General features: G+C 43.3%; 1 protein-coding gene across 1 annotated transcript in view; it reads left to right on the top strand.

The window, feature by feature from the left end:
- Nucleotides 1–18,795, top strand: part of ncor2 (nuclear receptor corepressor 2) — a gene marked incomplete at its 5' end in the record, with an annotated part of 196,893 nt that overhangs the window by 9,517 nt on the left and 168,581 nt on the right. The window lies entirely within an intron of this gene.

The following is an 18,795-nucleotide window of genomic DNA, read 5'->3' as shown; positions in this document are numbered from 1 at the left end:
AAAATAGCAGATCTACAAGCTCGCAGCGCGGCACTCGGTGCCGCGCTGTGAGCTTGTATATCTGCTATTTTTCAATCGTTAACATTCATGCGGGGCCCGCAGTGAATCCTTGTACCCAGGGCCCAGAATTTGGTGTGACGCCCCTGACTGTGTGTGTGTGCGTCTGTGTGCACTGGTGGGATGCGTCTTCGAGTATCAATCAGACAGGATTATAGTCTCGCTGGGACTCTGTGGAGGCGTGGGCTGTGTGTTTGTTCCTGTCCATTGCTGCTGCTTGGTGCTATAGATCACTGGGTTCCCAAGCACTGGGTCGGGACACATTTTATGGGACCCTAATTTTTGGTTTCCTGCATTTTGTTTTGAATTATTATTATTTCAAATGGACATTTTCCAAAAACTTTCCCAAAAAAAAGCTAAATCTTTCAAGAATTAAAAAACTAATTCAAACTAATTTCATGAACAACCCATTTAGGCCTAAGTCCGATTTGAATAAAGCCTTAATAAAGACCTATGTCCGATTTGAAAATTACCCACTGTTTTTCTGGAAAACATATTACTCAGCCTCTGTAGCAGTTAGAAACACAATTCCAAAACTATTTGATAGCTTACACCTTTGGCTTTCATAGAAAAACTTAAAATATTAAAATACTACACTTTAATGTGTACCTTTCCAGAATGGGATAAATAAATAAAAAATGTAAAGCTCACAACACGGCACAAAGAGACATGTTGTGAGCTTATAGATGTTGCTGCTGCTGTTTTCACTAGTTTGGGTCATGGGCAAACCTCACATTTCTCTTTTGGGTCGTTAAGAAGTTTGGAAACCATTGCTATAGTATAGATCACAGTGTGGTAACACTTAAGTTATGATCTGGCTGCAGCAATAAACTGCATGCCATTCAAGACAGAGCCTACATACCTACCTACCTACTAGGCCTGTCACGATTTACGAAAAAATCGATTTAAATCGATTTTATTGGGGGACGGTGAAAATCGATTTTTTAAAAAACGAATCGCGATTCGACCACCAGAGGTCGCCCTCGACTTAATCTCCATTCTGTCTTCAACGTCTCTGCGTGTTCAACGTGTCAGGCAGACACAGGCAGCGGCAGCTACAGTAGGAAGGCTCACCCACTCACAGCTGCCAGCGTGCCTCCATTGGGCTGCAGAGAAGAGCTCCGCGATTTCGATTGACAAAGAGAGCAGTTAGTTGAGTGCTGTGTCATTACTTTGCTGCTACAGAGCATAGCACTAATCAGTGCTAAGGGCTAACAACAACAATGCTACGTACAGATGCATGTCTCTGCCACTGGTTACAATGTAGAAACAACGTTTCTAGTGAAAACAAGAATTGACACAGTCAATATATAAGCCGGTGGAATGGTAAACAAGAATTGACACAATCAATATATAAGCTGGTGGAATGGTGTGCTAGAAAGTCAGGGACTTTGAACAGTCTATCCACAATAAGACACTAGGTCTTGACTTTGATGAATAATTGATTTTGAAAAGAGGGTAAGAGTTGTTATTATGCCTTAGTTTGTGCCTGGCTTACAGTACAGTTGGCTTGATATGTACCACAAAAAAATGCATTCTTTGATACAGTATTGAAAAAAGTGTAAGAGTGTTGTTTAAAAAAAGAACAGGATTTGACATTTAAGAATTGATAAGTTTACACTATCTGTCATTTGCTATTTGCTACTGTATAGAGGATAAGAGAACATCTAAAACATACAGGATTCCTTGTAAGAGAAGACAAGTGAACTGAAATGTTATTGTTGTTTTTTGTCATTTGATAGTTCTACTGTATTGAAAAGAGCATAAGAGAAAACAGTATTGTTAAAAGCAAAAAAAATACTGGAATTGTAAGAATTGTGGATTTTTTTGGGTAATTTCTCTGGAAAATAAATTTGTTGAAAAAATCGTGAAAAAATCGTGACATCGTGAATCGTCAACCTTGAATCGTGATTCGAATCGAATCGTGGGTTTAGTAAATCGTGACAGGCCTACTACCTACTACCATATACAGTACAAGGTAAGAACAACTAAAAGAAAAAGGAGTAACAGACCAGTGGTCCTCAATGTGGGGTCCAGGGACTCTCTGGGTTCCTTTTGGGAGGTCTAAATTGATCCCTACAAGACAAGTATGTGACTCATTTGTATACTGTCAGAGTTAAGTGGAGACCTTGACATTTTAAAGTTTGTGACAGTGAATGAATCTCTGTATTAACATTGTATCACGATATATACAATATCTCTGAAAAGGCATATCGTGGAGACATCGTATCGTCTCAATGATATTTATCACCATATCGCCCACCCCTAAACTTGCACGAGAGTCGGTGGAACTGTGGAAATTGGCTTGGCGGACTTGGTTGGCAGGCGTCAGTGGGTGGGAGGGAGACTTTAGTCAAATATCAGCCGTTCAGCATTCCTTCAGAGGGCTGAGAATACTTGCAGGCCTCTGCATTCTCATTCACTGACTCTGAATAGTGGAACTCTGGCCTTGGCAGCCTTTCTGTCTATTCTCTTATTCTCCGTTGCCAGAGTGACATCCCCACTGAATCCACCTGCTGGTTTGTGTTATCGGTTGCTTCCCTGTTCTGTGTTGTCTTATCAGATAGGAGGAGGCGAGGATTGTCAGCAGCACAAATCATTTGGGATTCACCTGGGGCCCGTACGGTGCATCTCATTAGGGCTGTCACAATTATTACATAATCGTCCAATCGCAATTATTTGACATAATCGCGATTCTTTTTCATCATCGTCATAATCGTTTCCATGTTGAAAAGTGTTCAGGTATTTTCTTTTTAAAGTAAAAAATAGTGGAAATAGCAGATCTACAAGCTCACAACGTGTCGAATCGCGACGCGTCGTGAGCTGGTAGATCGGCTATTTCCACTATCCAATGTTCTTTTTTAAGTATAAAGTTGTCAAATATGTCAGTAACTTATTTGTATATTTTAAGTTATGTGTCATGATTGCCATGTGCAACTTCAAAGCCTACAAGCCAAACAGAAATGTAATTGTCAACGACAAAAACACAATTAAATCGTTAATCGCAATTTTTTGAGTGGCAATTAATCGTCATGTAAAATGTCATAATCGTCACAGCCCTACATCTCATAGCTCACACGTAATGTTGTTCAGTCAGTCTTGGCTCTCTCTCTCTCTCTCTCTCTCATCCAGCACAGCATGTCTCGTTTAGTTTGCCAATTGTTTGGTTCTGCATTCTATACCTCCTACATCATACATGTCATTACATCCACTCACATACACCACTGAAGGAGTGCACCAGGGACATGCTGGGCCCCTGATTCAGCCCGGGAAAAAGAGTTGGAGAGGCCCTCATTGCGCGCTATAGAGAGAGAGATCTCTCTATAGCGCTGCTGCTACTCAAAGATTTGCCATTTCAGATCATGACAAGTGACAAGCCAGTGGGCCAATTACTGGTACATGAGTTATATTTCGTCGTTGTCGGGTGGAAACCTTGTATGTCCAAAACCGTTTGTTTTGTATTTATAATTTTTAAAATGATTTAAACTAGTGAAAACAGCAGATCTACAAGCACACAACGCCTCGCGGTGCGGTGCTTGTAGATCGGCTGTTTTCACTACTTTTGTGCAACGGCCTTGTATGATGAAGCAGGGCTTTGCTTTGCGAAAAAATGTATCAATTTGAAACTTGGAGATACGAGGATTCTGCCCGACAGTGACGATTTACTTTGTTGGCCGCCCAGCCCCCAAAATGGAACAAAGGCCGACATTTTATTTTATTTATTTTCCTAATGGCCAGCCTGGACCAGGCCGGGAATGAACCGGCGGTTCGGGAGTTGTCCCGCTTTTCCCAATGGCCAGCACGTCCCTGGAAGGAGTGCACTACCAACCTGCTGTATGTAGCAACATGAACATTAGGAGGCAGCTAAGTGGTTATAATTAGTTACTGTTTGCTTGGCAACCCAGCTATACGTGCATTTTGCACTCTGTGTGCTTTTTTGAGCAGGTTTAGTGGCCACAAAACCTGCACAACCCTTTTGTAAATTCGTCCCTCTGTTAAAAACAGTAGCGCTATTTCATAAGAAAGCTAGCTCACTCAGTGGAGAGAGTTGTGGCCAGATACGGGGGCGCTACGCTCTTCCCACGGTTCGAATCAACGTGCGCCCTCGCGCTCCACTCCACTGACACTCCCTCACGCGAGCAGCACGCCACTTCTGCCTCCAGAAGAACAGTGCTGCGCCCCGAAGCCAGGATCAAACTCGGAACTCACAGCTAGAAGGTCCTGGGTTCGATTCCCGCCGGGGGACGCTGTGGGAGCTGGGGGCGTGTTTCCTCCTCCGCGTCATCAGCGCCCCCACACCCTAGGTGGGGTTGGCGAAAGGGCCTTTCTGTGTGGAGTTTGCATGTTCTCCCCGTGTCTCCTAGGGTAGATACCCCTCACAAAAACATGCAGTAGTCCTGGTTTCTATACCGCCTCCCCCTGGCCAGTCAGGCAGAGGGAGAGCAGAAACCAGGAGTACAGCTTAGGCAATTGGCACTGGGTGAAAAAATGGGTTACAAAATCGTGGGATAAAAATTATAGGGAAAAGAATAGTGTAATGGTCATCCTTCCAGCTTCTGCTTTTGCTCTCAACCATCTTCTTGATGAGGAGTTGTGTGTTTCTACTTCGGCCGCTGCCTAATCCCCCATAGCCTCCCAGGCAAACCAAATTACAGGTCAGAAAACCACAACACAGCGTAGCGGCAGGAGAGCCTAGTCTGTGCCCCCTTTGTTTCATGTTCCTCGCTCCAGGAACATCTCGCACATTAACCATCCCCCGCCCTCCTCCCATCTGTCTCGGATCACCCAGGCTGGTTTGAGATTGAGAAACACTGTACACATTGTAGGGCATTCACCAAATATTCGAATATCAAAGTCACTATTCGACGTTGTTCACCTAAGTCGAATATTCGCTTATTTTTATTTTTTTATAGTTTTCTCTTTAAAAAACATATAGTTTATAAAGCTTGGCTAGATAGGAAGTCATAAGAATGAGTTGTCAATGCCCCTGGTGGATGAATTTGTTTATGCTCTATACCAGGGGTTGTCAAACCTTTTTAGGCTGTGACCCCCAAAAATAAACATATTTGAACTGGGGACCCCCACCCTGACAAGCACTTGGAATTGTAGGTATTACATTTAATGTGACTGGGTTCTGCAGATAAATATTGTGAAAATAGCTGATCTACATGCTCACAACGCCTCGCATTGAGCATGTAGATCGGCTATTCTCACAATGTTCGCCTCTTGCTTACTTAATATTTGACAGTTTGGCCAGTCCTGTCGAATATTCGACTATTCGAATACTTTGAGGTCGAATAATTCGAATACTAAAAAATCACTATTCGTGAATGCCCTAACACATTGCAACCCAAAGATATCTCTCAATAGTTAGCTTTAATTTCTGCTCCAACCAAAGGAGATGAACACAGCTGTTGTTATTCCGTTGTCTTTTAACATCATGAAATGTGAAGGTTGTTGATGTATTCTGTATGTGCCATACAGGCATAGTGGTTACAGAGATTGTCAGTGTCTTCTATCTTGCTCGCCAAGTTTACATTTTGGCCCGAGGATGGAAACGTAACGGGGTCAGTCAACTGGTTAGGGTTCATCCTCCAGGGAGCATGACTATGTAGCAGGGACGTGCAGAGAATGTCAGAGAGGCAGGGGCTGACATTTCTAAAATGGCCTTTTGGTGAAAATGTCGAAAATAGCAGACCTCCAAGCTCACAACGCGAGCGCAACGCGTTGTGAGCTTGGAGGTCGGCTATTTTCGGTGCTTGATACCACACTGAACTAAACAAGTCAAGAACATAAATAAATCAATACTGGAGATGTGGTGTACGGTATGGATTTCCACATGAACAGGGCAGAGAGGGAGAGTTTGTACAAGGCAATTGAGTGCATTTTAATTTCTTTCGCCATAGTAAAAACTGCATTCATGGTTCTGGAGAGGGCACTTTTTTTACAGACAGATAAAAGGGCAGGGGCTCAAGCACCCATTGTAACTCAAATTTTGCTTCTGAGGGGTCCCTGGAACCAAATATTTTGAGATGGGGGTCCGCGGCCGAATACATATATTTGCGGGTCCTTGACGTGAAAAAGTGTGAGCACCACTGACAAAAAACCTTAGAAGGATTTAGAAGACACTTATAGAATCGGATGAACATATTCAAAGAAGTGCACAATTTTTCACAATCTTTCAAAAATAGCAGATCTACAAGCTCGCAACGCGCGGTGAGCTTATGCAACTGTTGCTGTAGTGTACACTTGCGATTCAGTTAAATACATTTGACTCTAATAACCAAAGCCATTAGTCCTCCTTGTTGGCTAATCGTAAATCAACTTCACTTTACATTGATATAAATCTTCGATAAATTGAATAAAGAGTGATTAGGCCAATTGCAATTTTCATATTAGTGACAACATACTGAAATATGATTGTCCAGGTGTGATTCATAATAGGCCCCTATCTCACTCCCCGCCTTTTCAAAACAACGGGGCAGTCATTTCCATCATGGTAAATAATAATCAAGGCACGTTATCAAAACGGTGATCAAATCTAGTAGATTAATAACAGATCTAGCGTTTTCAATTGTTTGTTGTGTCTAGAAATATGATGAGGGGCAGCGATTGATTGATTGAAGACTTTATTAGAAGTTTGCATAGGAAAATGTACAGTTTCATGACGGTACAGTTCACTGGTACAAGGTCTACTAAAAGGAGATCCATGAAAAGACTAAGCTTATTTCAACAGGAAACCATTAAAGTATCTCATATAACATTGAATGACAGACAAATAGAACACAGTACTATGCAGTAGATATGTAAAGAAAAGGGGAAAAAAAGAAAACAGTAAGTCTAAATAAACAGTAAGTATATACAAGGAAGGGGCAGGGGAGGGTAGGGTTGGGCTAGGCTTTTACCAGTTAACGGCTGCTGCCTGTAAGTGGTTTTTCAGGGCAATTTTAAAGGATGCTTGTGATCCACACTCCTTTATGGCCTTCGGTAAGGCATTCCACATTTTTGTAGTATAGCAGAAGAACGAGTTTGACCCTTTCTTTGAGTTGACTCTGGGTTGAACGTGATCTGTGGCACTGCCTCTGGTGTTGTAATTATGGACATCCTTAACGTTTATAAAGTATTTTGACAGGTACTTGGGTATCATAGTGGTGTCCAAGTATGGTGGTGTCCAAGCGATGGTCACAGAAGTACAGAGAAACAACATTGCTTTGCTGCAAAAACATTTAGAAAGTGGTCAAATCAGCAGTTCCACCTGACACCCTCCACTCATACTTTAAACTCCCAGTCTCCACTCCACTATTATTTGCAGGCCAGCAATTATGCAAATAAATTGAGATACATAACGTGGTTGTCGAGTGGAAACCTTGTATGTCCAAAACCTTTCGTTTTGTGTTCATCATTTAAAAAATCTAAAATAGTGAAAATAGCAGATCTACAAGCACACAACGCCTCGCGGGTGCGAGGCGTTGTGTGCTTGTAGATCTGCTGTTTTTACTATTTTAGATCTGCTGTTTTCACTACCTTTGTGTGGCGGCCTTGTATGATGAAGCAGGGCTTTACTTTGTGAAAGAACGTACACATTTGAAACTTGGAGATACAAGGTTTCTGCCCGACAACGACGATAATAAAGTACATAATAAAGTGTTTTTGTTTTGTTTTTTTGTTTTTGTTATCCGTAAGCTACAGTGTCTGCTGTTTCCGTAATTCACATTTGAGCTAATTTGCGAGTCAAACTGAAAACAACCAAACAGCAGTGTTGTTTTTGACGGCAAATTTTGATTTAGTTTTAGTCATAGTCTTTTGAATAAAATGTAATTTAGTTTTAGTCATAATTTAGTCACCTGAAAAGTATTAGTTTTTGTCTAATATATCATAAGATTTTAGGTGACTAAATCAACAGTTGATTTAGTCAACTGAAATGTATTTTGGCAGGCCTTGATGGCATCGTAATCACTGATTTTACCCTTGGTTGTGTGCTGAAAATAGCACACAATACAGTACATCTTCAGCACGCAACACCTGAGAGCAACCAAACATAAAATGACTCTCTTCTCCACTAGTCCCTCCCTAGCGTTTTCGTCTAGTTTTTATTTTGTTGACGAAATTGTCAATATATTTAGTCTTAGTTTTAGTCATCATAGTCTAGCTTTCATTTGGTTTTTATTTAGTTTTCGTCATAGTTTTAGTCGACTAAATCAACACTGCCAAACAGGCCACAGCGGAGCATTGACCAGCATTTTCCGGTGGCCATGATGGTTGTGTTATAGCTAACCACCCCTTTTGTTTGAGCTATTAACAGCTGGTGAGATGTAATTTCAGCTCAGCCATTTTAAGAGGTCACTTGAGGAGCCGGAGCTAAAAAACTTTTTGTGTGTTTTTTAGACTTTTTTCCCTCATTGTTCCCCTCTATTCCTTTGTGCTTTCTCGGTTTCCCCTCCTCGCCCCAGCTGTGGTGCTAGCTGCTCCCAAATCCTGGAATCACTCACTGACTCCCAGTCAGTCTCTCTCTCTCTGGGTCTACTCCACACAGCTGCCAAAGCTGCCTTTTTCCTCTAGGGTGGCCGGGGGGAGGGGGGAGGGGGGGAGGGGGGGAGGGAGGGGGGGGGGGGGGGGGGGGGCACGTGAAGAGATTGGCAGAGGCACAATTTCGGTGATGCTTCCCAGCAGTGGTGTAAAGTAACTAGGTACATTTACTTAGATACTGTACCTAAGTACACTTTTGAGTTATTTATACTTTATACTTGAGTATTTCCAATTTCCACTCTATAGTGACATGCAGGAGAGGAAGAGCACTTTCAGCCAGAGGCTCACTTTCCCCCAAAAAATGCACACAGAGCGGGAATAAACGTTCTTTCTTGCCAACTGCCATCAGACTGTACAACTTACATGTATAAGAACTCTCCCCTTGTACATAGTCATGGTTCGACTTTAGGTCTATTGTGTTTGTGTCCATGTGTTTGTTGTGTCCTTGTTTTCCTTGTTTTGTGTCCATTAGTTTATCTATGTATTGTCACACTATGCTTCTGTAAACACCTTAATTTCCCGGGGATTAATAAAGTTTATCTCATCTCATCTCATCTCATTTCCAATACTTTTTCTTCTACTCCACTACATCTCGGATCCAAATATTGTACTTTGACTCCACTAAATTTATCAGAAAGCTTTAGTTACTACTACATTGCAGATATAAATTATAATCTTATAAAACATGCATAAACCACTTAAAGCCCTTTTTTATACCAAGGCTTTTAGAAAATAGACGATCTACAAGCTCACAAGCTTGTAGATCTGCTATCCCCCCCCCCCCCCCCCCCCCAATACCAATACCTTTGTACTTTTACTCAAGTACATTTGGAATTCCGGACTTTTACTTGTAAGGGTGCCCTCACACCAAAATACATTTCAATGAGAGTGAAGCGGTTTCATGCCAGCAGAGGATTTCTGCAAAAAACGCTCCCTTATCATTGAAATGCATTGGCGGAACGTGGATTCCACTCTCATAGGTATTTTGGTGTGACGGCACCCTAACCCCCCGGCTCCACCGGGCGCGTCGAGCGTCGCGTCAACGTCAACGCTGGGAACGCTCCCGTTTTAATCAATGAAGGGTGCTCCACTGCCGACGGTAACGTCAACGTCGGACGCTCCGGTGACGGTGTCCAAACTCGAAAATCGGCCCGGTTCAATTTTTTGACGCCGTCCACAACGTCCAGTCATGTATAAAATATGATATATTTATTTGAATAATGCATTGTAGGCTATATTTAAATGTAGGCTATATAGGCCTATACTGTACATGCGTTTCGGCTGTTGGCTATCCATTCACAAGGGTGACTAGATGTCCCAAAAATCCTAGCATATTTTTTTATGTAGGTTTAATTACAGCGGTCTGCTTTGATAAAAAAAATAATGTACAACAGGCTATAATCATGACAAAACAAAGTGGTCAGTGGTGCATTGCTGCTCTCTGCTGAACATAGTGTGCGCTATACGTTCACATTCAGGTCACAAACAGTTTTATTCCTGTTTGAAAGTGATTTTCATGTTGTTTTGGAAATGGGCTATATTGGCCATAGAATGAATACCTCACAGTCACAGCCGCTGCGCTCCGGTGGAGCCGGTCGGACGTCAATGAGACGGCGTCAATGACGCCGTCAAGACGCAGAGCAACGCGACGCCACCAGTGGAGCCCTGGGGTAACGGAGTAATTCTACGTTATAGTATTGATACTTTTACTTAAGTATAAAATGTGAGTACTTTTTCCACCACCATGATTTTCGCTCTAGTCGTAACGGGGCTCAAGCCGGTGAGAAACAATCAGAGCGGTTGTTAGGATGTTGTGTCGCCGCCTACACCCTCCTATTCAGGGGCGTCCCAAGGGGGGGTGGGAAAGTGGGACTGAGTTACTAGGGCCCAAGGTGGAGGGGGCCTTTATACTTAGCTACTGAGAAATAGCAGATATACAAGCTCACAGCGCAGGCACCGAGTGCCACGCTGCAAGCTCGTAGATCTGCTATTTTTGAAAAGTTGTGTGAAAATGCGTGTAAATCTTTGAATAATGTATTTTTTAAGCGAACATTGTAACTAAAATGTTGCTTCTGGGGGGTAAAATAACTAAACATTTTGAGATGTGGGTCTGTGGCCAAATACATATCATTTTGGGGCGTCCTTCACATGAAGAGTTTGAGCACCGCTGACATAGAAACATAGGTTTTTCAAAAGAAAACCTTAGAAGGATTTGAAATATTCAAAGACTTGCACACAATTTCAAGCTTGTAGATCTACTATTTTTCAATAGTTAAAGAGGTGGTGCCATAGTTTTGTACTTTTCCGGTTTTTCATGTGTCTAGGAGGTTGACAGTACTTCATTAGACCCCCTGGTGTGGTTTTTATGAGCAATTATGTATTCTCTCTGTATTTGAGGTTTTTACCTGGAGGCTGCCACCTTGTGGGTCCGGTCCAAAAACACCGATACAATTACATCAGAGAATCAACCCCTCCCTTTTTACCATTCACCCAACACTGTGGGTGTGGCTAACTTCAGCTGGGGCACCACCCACCATGACAACCAGGCATAGTTAATGAACTGGTGGGTGTGGCCACATAAAAATCAAATTTTAACTCTTTCTGTACACTTTTTTGGAAAATAACCTAGTATAAAATCTAGTACAAGGGTCTTCAACAGGGGGTCCGGGACCCCTAGGGGGTCCACAGAGTTACTATAGGGGGTCCTTCAAATCTTTTTTATATTAACCACTTGAACCCTAGTTTCCTTATTCTGAGACTTTAGCCAAAAATAGCTGATCTACAAGCACGCTATTTTTGGCAAAAAGGTTTGGTGTATAGAGGGGGAAAAGAGCAGACTAAAGGTGGTTGCACACTGCTGTGTTTTTTCGGGCCTAATATCGGAGTGAATTTCGGTGCGCGTGAATAAAAAGATCAACCTCACGTTATGTCAGTCACGTTTGCACACTGCCGCCCGTTCTCGCGCACCACTCGGTCCCTTGCTCTCTCTATCTCTCTCTCTCGCCTTGCCCTGAAAAACGCATTTTGCAACGAAAAACGCAGCAGTGTGCAACCACCTTAAGTACAGAGTGAAAGGTCAAGTTTATTGAGTATTGACAGTTCAAGTGGTTTAAACATCTGAAAACACAAACTGACATGAATCCAAAATAGAGCATCGCAGTTGAAGCCCCACCCCGTCCTCAGTCTGGTGTCGGAAGACATTTCATAAAGTATTTATTTAAACGTTTTTAAGCCTTGGACAAAGCCACCTCGGCTGGAGAGGGATCGTGTCAATATTCACATTTTTTTTAATGCAAAGATTAATTAGAAAGCTGAAAAAAAGGGCAGGGTACAAGACTGTGTACATCATTATTTTTAAAATTGCGGAAACTACACTCCCAGAATGCATAGCGAATGTTGTTGTTGTTTCCTGAAATAAAGCCCTTAAATCACGCTCAGTTTAGTTATCCAGGCCAGCATACGGCCTGAAATGTAGTGATTGTCATCTCTGTGGACGCTCTTATCGTCATCCTTAACATAGTGGATCATATTTGTAACATAGTGGATCATATTTGTAAAAGAAAGACGATCGCTGACGGAGTTCTGCTGACGTGCAATAATCCGCCGGGAAGACAGGGGGCAGTAGCTACTTCCCGCGGTAACCGCAAGATACATGAAAGAAGAAGAAGCTAGACCAATCACAGACGTCGATTCACCGGATGTACATGTTAGGCAGTATGGGAAATGCAGTTCTTCTCCGTGCGATCTTGATTAAAACGTGTTTTTACTAAAACTAGAGTGATTGCATACATACTTGGGGGTTCTACAGGAGCATATAGAACCATTTTACAACACACAGCCTAGTGGTAAGTGTACATTGAATTGCTACGACTTTGTGGCTGATAATGAACAAACGCTATCGGTGAAAATGAATGGGTTGTTTACTTCCGACACCGCACTGCGATGCTCTATACACAGATGATTGTGCTTAGGGATGCGGTATCGGTACTCGTGGTATCGGTACTCGACCCGATACAACCCCTATTTTGCTGTACTCGTACTCGCCAGATACTTCTCACGGCAGCGCCCGATACTCTGCTGGGGCGTCACAAGGGGGAGAAAAGTGGGACTGAGTTACTAGGGCTCAAGGTGAAAGCCAGGGCCTTAATTATTTTATACTTTTGCTATTGAAAAATAGCAGATATGCAAGCTCACAGTGCCGCACTGCGAACGAGGCACCAGTGCTCCAACGATACAGCTGCGACCACTTAAAGGCATCAGCATCACGGCATGCCTTGTTGCGCTAAACTTACCTCTAAAGTTGAATCTCTTTCATATATCCTTCACCACCTCACGCAAATTGCAAAGTATAGGCTACTGTAGGTAAGTTAAACTTCCCACTAGAAAGCTGTGTGTGTGTTTGTTTGTTTGTCACTGTCGCTCTTGTCTTGAAAGCTCGCTCTCTCGGTGAAGTGTGTGTCTGTCTGCAGGGACGTGCAGAGACATTTTAGAGAGGCAGGGGCTGATATTTCTAGAAGGCCTTTTGGTGGACAATTCTCTTGAATGCAGCCTTCAGTTATGGTATGGAAAGGGCCCGGGGACATTTGCATTTTTTACCATAGTAAAAAAATGCATTCATGGACACTTTTTACAGACTGATCTGGCAGGGGCTCAAGCCCCTTTGATGTCAAATTGTCAATGTGTGTACGTGCCTGCCTGCCAGTGTAGCACAGCTGAAAAAAGACGATTGAATTTGAAGAGAATAGAGATTCTGTGGGCTTCGCCACCTAGTGGCGGAAGAAATGACCTCTGGGAACTCAGATTGCTGTGGGCTAAATCAATGAATGCATTTCTGAGAATACCAGAAAAAAAAAAAATTTGACATTATGTTATAGTTGCGGATGAGGATGGATGCAGATATATAAATTGGATAATATATTTTTTTTAGAGGGAAAAAAAAAAGCGTAATTTTAAAATACATTTTGTATTATTAATTGTACTCGTATCGGTACTCCGGTATCGGCGAGTACTCAACATGAAGTACTTGTACTCGTACTCGGTCAGCAAAAAAGTGGTATCGGGACATCCCTAATTGTGCTGTCAAACGATGAACTATATGGAATCTATGGAACAGGTTGTGGGGGTCCTTGCTTCATCTCTCTCTCAACTAAGGGGTCCTTGGCCTGAAAACGTTGAAGACCCCTGATCTAGTATAAATCATAATAGCTGATAATCATGGCACCCCCATCTTTAAAGCACAAAATAATTGCGCCGGGGGGCCCGCAGTGAATCCTTGTACCCACCCAGGGCCCAGAATTTGCTGTGACACCCCTGCTCCTATATACACCACCACACCCCCACAAACCCCACACATCTCCCTGTCTTCTTCCCACTCTGACATTGACAAATCCTCCCCGGGGATCAGATTATGTTGCACGCTCACGAGGGGGAGAACGGGAGAGTGGGGTGGTGTAGTGTGTGTGTGTGTGTGTGTGTGTGCGTGTGCGTGTGTGTGTGCGTGCGTGTGCGTGTGCGCGTGCGCGCGCTTGATGATGTGATTATGTAAGTGCCAACCCTCTATGGAAATCAGAGGATGTGTGTGAGTGAATAAGAGCGGGGGTGTCGCACCAAGGGTACAAGGATACACTGCGGGCTCCCCGTGAACGTTCTTCATAGGGGGAGGGTTTTTTAACCCATTTTAGACTGGGTAACGCATTATTAAGCATTATTTTGTGCTTTAACTATTGAAAATAGCCCCGTGGTGAGCTTGTAGATCTGCTATTTTTGAAAAATCGTGAAAAAGTTTTTTTTGAAAAACTATGTTTCTATTTCAGTGGTGCTCAAACCTTTCCATGTGAAGGACCCCCAAAATGATATGTATTTGGCCACGGACCCCCATCTCAAAATATTTAGTTTCAGGGACTCCCCAGAAGCAAAACTTTTGTTACAAATGTTCGCTTAAAAAAAAACATATATTCAAAGATTTGCACATGACTTTTCAAAAACAGTAGATCTACAAGCTCTGAGCTTGTATATCTGCTATTTTTCAATAGCTAAAGTATAAAATAATTAAGGCCCCCTCCACCCTAGTAACTCAGTCCCACATTTCCCCCCCTTGTGACACCCCTGAATAAGAGGGGGAGATGTGCATTGGGGGAAGGGTACGTCTTTCACGCACCATCTGGGCATTCTCCCCCCGCGACACTGTTTCGGCAATTATACAGAAATGCATCCACAATTCATCTCTGTCCAGCCCCGCCCCGTGACACCTTTTAACATGCAGATTTAGCACGGCATATTCTACATATAGTACTAAGTAATGTGTCAATGCTTGATACCCCCTCCTAGTCTTAGTTTCTGGTGAAAGCATGCCGTATCAGACGGAACGGTGGTCTCTAGTCATTCCTTTGCCCTGCCAACACGGGCACCCTGTTGCACACAGAAAAGGCGCCGAGTTCCTTGGCACATTAACCCATTCAGAACACTTTAACTATTGAAAATTTGCAGATATACAAGCTCGCAGCGCTGTGAGTTTGTAGATCTGCTATTTTTGAAAAATCGTGAACATTAGAATTTTGACCCGATTCTATAAGTGTCTTTTGAATCCTTCTAAGGTTTTTTTGTTTGTTGTTGTCAGCAAATCTGGCTAGCCATCGTCAAAGAAAAGGTCCTTTCACTTAACTGGAGCTCAGTTAGTCTGTTCTTGAGAGACTACTATGTCAGTGGTTCTCAAACCTTTTCATGTGAAGGACCCCCAAAATGATATGGATTTGGCCACAGACCCCCATCTCAAAACATTTAGTTCCAGGGACCCCCCCCCCCCCCCCCCCCCCCCCCAGAAGCAAAATTTGAGTTACAAACGTTCGCTTTAAAAATACACATATTCAAAGATTTGCACACATTTTTCACGACTATTTTTCAAAAATAGCAGATCTACAAGCTCGCAGCGCGGCACTCGGTGTGCCGCGCTGTGAGCTTGTAGATCTGCTATTTTTCAATAGTTAAAGCATTCAATAATTCTAGGCCTGAACGGGTTTAAGAAACCACACACTAGGCCATTGTGGGCCCGGGAACCGGCAATTATGGTTATGTTTCCCAGTTCTCTCCCCCCCCTCCTCTTCAGAAGCCACTTCCATTCTGACATAGGCAGCAAAAGTATCTGACATTCTGGCAGCCCGCCCTCCGGGGGTTATAGGCTTTAGAAAACCCCATTTCCTTCAAATAGAACAGAGCAGCCATTTACAAGCGGGTGGCGCTAATAAAACCCCTTGAAGATCGAAGCGACTTTGTGTGAATTTAACAATCGGCGGTCGTCATTTTGACTGTACAAGGCAAGCACACGCTTCGGAATCGGCTCTCTCAGCTGATGTCAGCGCGTCAGTGCCAGCCCCCCCCCCCCCCTCCCTCCCCTGGGTGAACTTGTGTATTTCACGAGTGTGATTAACATGTGCATAGCATGGTTTAAACCAGTTCCACACGTACAGCAGATCACGACCTACTGTATCACATTTCAGAGCTCTGCGTCCGCCCCTCCGCCCATCCACCGATGTAATTGTTAGCATTCCAGCCCACCCAGAACAGCTCTAGCATTGATGCACTGTACAAGGACCATAGAAGGAAGTTGGGGGGGGGGCAAGGGAGTTACACTATAAACTAATGTAGGGATGGGACGATATGAACATTTCATATCACGATTATTGTGACAAAAGAAATCGCGATTTACGATATTATCGCGATAATCAAAATCCATTATCCTGGGGCGGAACATTTGCCAAAAAAAATAGCCAATCTACAAGCTCACAGTTGCGACGCATTGTGAGCTGGTAGATCGGCTATTTTTTGGAAAAGACATTTGATAGAGAGTGAAAAAAAAAGACGTGAAAAAGACAAGTACGTGTATTATAAGTACCTTTTACCAATTATAGAGGGTTTAAGTGGTACCGGATATGCAGCTCGTCAAATAAAAGGTGAACTGATCCCAGTGCACGACGGAGAACGGTATCACGACGAATTAAATCTCCACGATACGATTATCGCAAGTATTTTTGTATCACGATAAACGATAACATGGCGTATCGTCCCATCCCTAACAAGGAAGTCGCACCATAAACCCAAACAGAGCGTGTATCTGTATACGTACGAGTGCGTGCATGGGGCCATTGCCTTTGCCAACAATACTGTACGAAAAGCACTGTAGAACCTCTCTACTACTAGCCATAGTCCCATACAGGGACGTGCTGGCCATTGGGAAAAGCGGGACAACTCCCGAACGGCCGGTTCATTCCCAATTAAATGTCGGCCTTCGTTCCATTTTGGGGGCGGGCGGCCAACAAAGTAAATCGTCACTGTCGGGCAGAAACCTTGCATCTCCAAGTTTCAAATTTGTATTTTTTTTTTTGCAAAGCAAAGCCCTGCTTCATCATACAAGGCCGTCGCACAAAAGTAGTGAAAACAGCAGATCTACAAGCACACAACGCCTCGCGGTGTGAGGCGTTGTGTGCTTGTAGATCAGCTGTTTTCACTAGTTTAAATCATTTTTAAAATGATAAATACAAAACAAACGGTTTTGGACATACAAGGTTTCCACCCAACAACAACGAAATATAACTCATGTAATTGGCCCACTGGCTTGTCACTTGTCATGATCTGAAAAGGCAAATGTTTGAGTAGCAGCAGCGCTATAGAGAGAGATCTCTCTCTCTATAGCGCGCAATGAGGGCCTCTCCAACTCTTTTTCCTGGGCTGAATCAGGGGCCCAGCATGTCCCTGGTCCCATACCACAGTGCCTTTAGAAAAGAAAAGAAAAAAAAACATGAACAGCAGATTGTTGTTTCAAGTGAGTCACCATTTCCAATTCTCTGTTTTCCTTTTCCACTTTTTCAGCTCCGGGTGACCTATTTCATGTTCCCACTTTGGGGCGTCACACCAAATTCTGGGCCCTGGGTACAAGGATTCACTGCGGGCCCCCCATGAATGTTAACTATTGAAAAATAGCAGATATACAAGCTCACAGCGCGGCACCGAGTGCCGCGCTGCGAGCTTGTAGATCTGCTATTTTTGAAAAATCGTGAAAATGTGTGCCAAGAAACCTATGTTTTCAAATTTCATGTCAGTGATGCTCAATAACGTTTTCATGTGAAGGACCCCCCCATCTCAAAATATTTAGTTCCAGGGACCCCCGCAGAAGCAACATTTTAGTTACAAATGTTCACTTCAAAAAATACATATATTCAAAGATTTGCGCACATTTTCACGACTTTTCAAAAATAGCAGATCTACAAGCTCGCAGCGCGGCACTCGGTGCCGCACTGTGAGCTTGTATATCTGCTATTTTTCAATAGATAAAGTTACTAGGGCCCCTCCACCTCCTTGGGCCCTAGTAACTCAGTCCCACTTTCCTCCCCCTTGTGACGCCCCTGTTCCCACTTTGCAGAGAATGGTCTTATAGGCTTACTTTGTGATGCTTCGCTTTGAGCCAAAGCCAGCAGTAGTGCTGGTTTATCTGTTTTACGGGACAGGGCCCAAAAAGGGTTATTTTAGGTCAGGGGGTCTTTAACGTTTTCAGGCCAAGGACCCCTTAGTTGAGAGGGAGATGAAGCAGGGACCCCCACAACCTGTTCATAGATTCCATATAGTTTCATCGTTTGACAGTACAATCATCAGTGTGTTTTGGTTTCATGTCAATTTGTGTTTTCAGATATTTAACCACTTGAACCGTCAATACTGTAATAAAACTTGACTTTTCACTCTGTACTTAGTCTGCTCTTTTTCCCCTCTACACCAAAGCTCTTTGCCGAAAATAGCCGATCTACAAGCTCACAACGCCTCGCTCTGCGAGGCGTTGTGAGCTTGTAGATCTGCTATATCTGGCTAAAGTTATCCGAATATGGACACTAGGGTTCAAGTGTTTAATATAAAAAAGGAGAAAAAAAAGTTGCTATCACACAAAGATTTGGAGGACCCCCTGTAGTAACTCTGAGGACCCCCTAGGGGTCCCGGACCCCATGTTGAAGACCCCTGTGTTAGGTCATTGTGATCTCAAGGTGTATTGCCATCTCGGCCTTGTGAGCTACTGTATAGTTGCTTGAAATATTGTCGTTGTCGGGTGGAAACCTCGTATCTCCAAGTTTCACATTTGTACGTTCTTTCGCAAAGTAAAGCCCTGCTTCATCATACAAGGCCGTCACACAAAAGTAGTGAAAACAGCAGATCTACAAGCACACAACGCCTCGC

Source organism: Nannobrachium achirus (assembly GCF_963921795.1).
Source record: "Nannobrachium achirus genome assembly, chromosome: 12".
Classification (NCBI taxonomy): Eukaryota; Metazoa; Chordata; class Actinopteri; order Myctophiformes; family Myctophidae; genus Nannobrachium; species Nannobrachium achirus.
The sequence above is the reverse complement of the archived record's forward strand: the minus strand, read 5'-3'. Positions and strand labels throughout refer to the sequence as shown.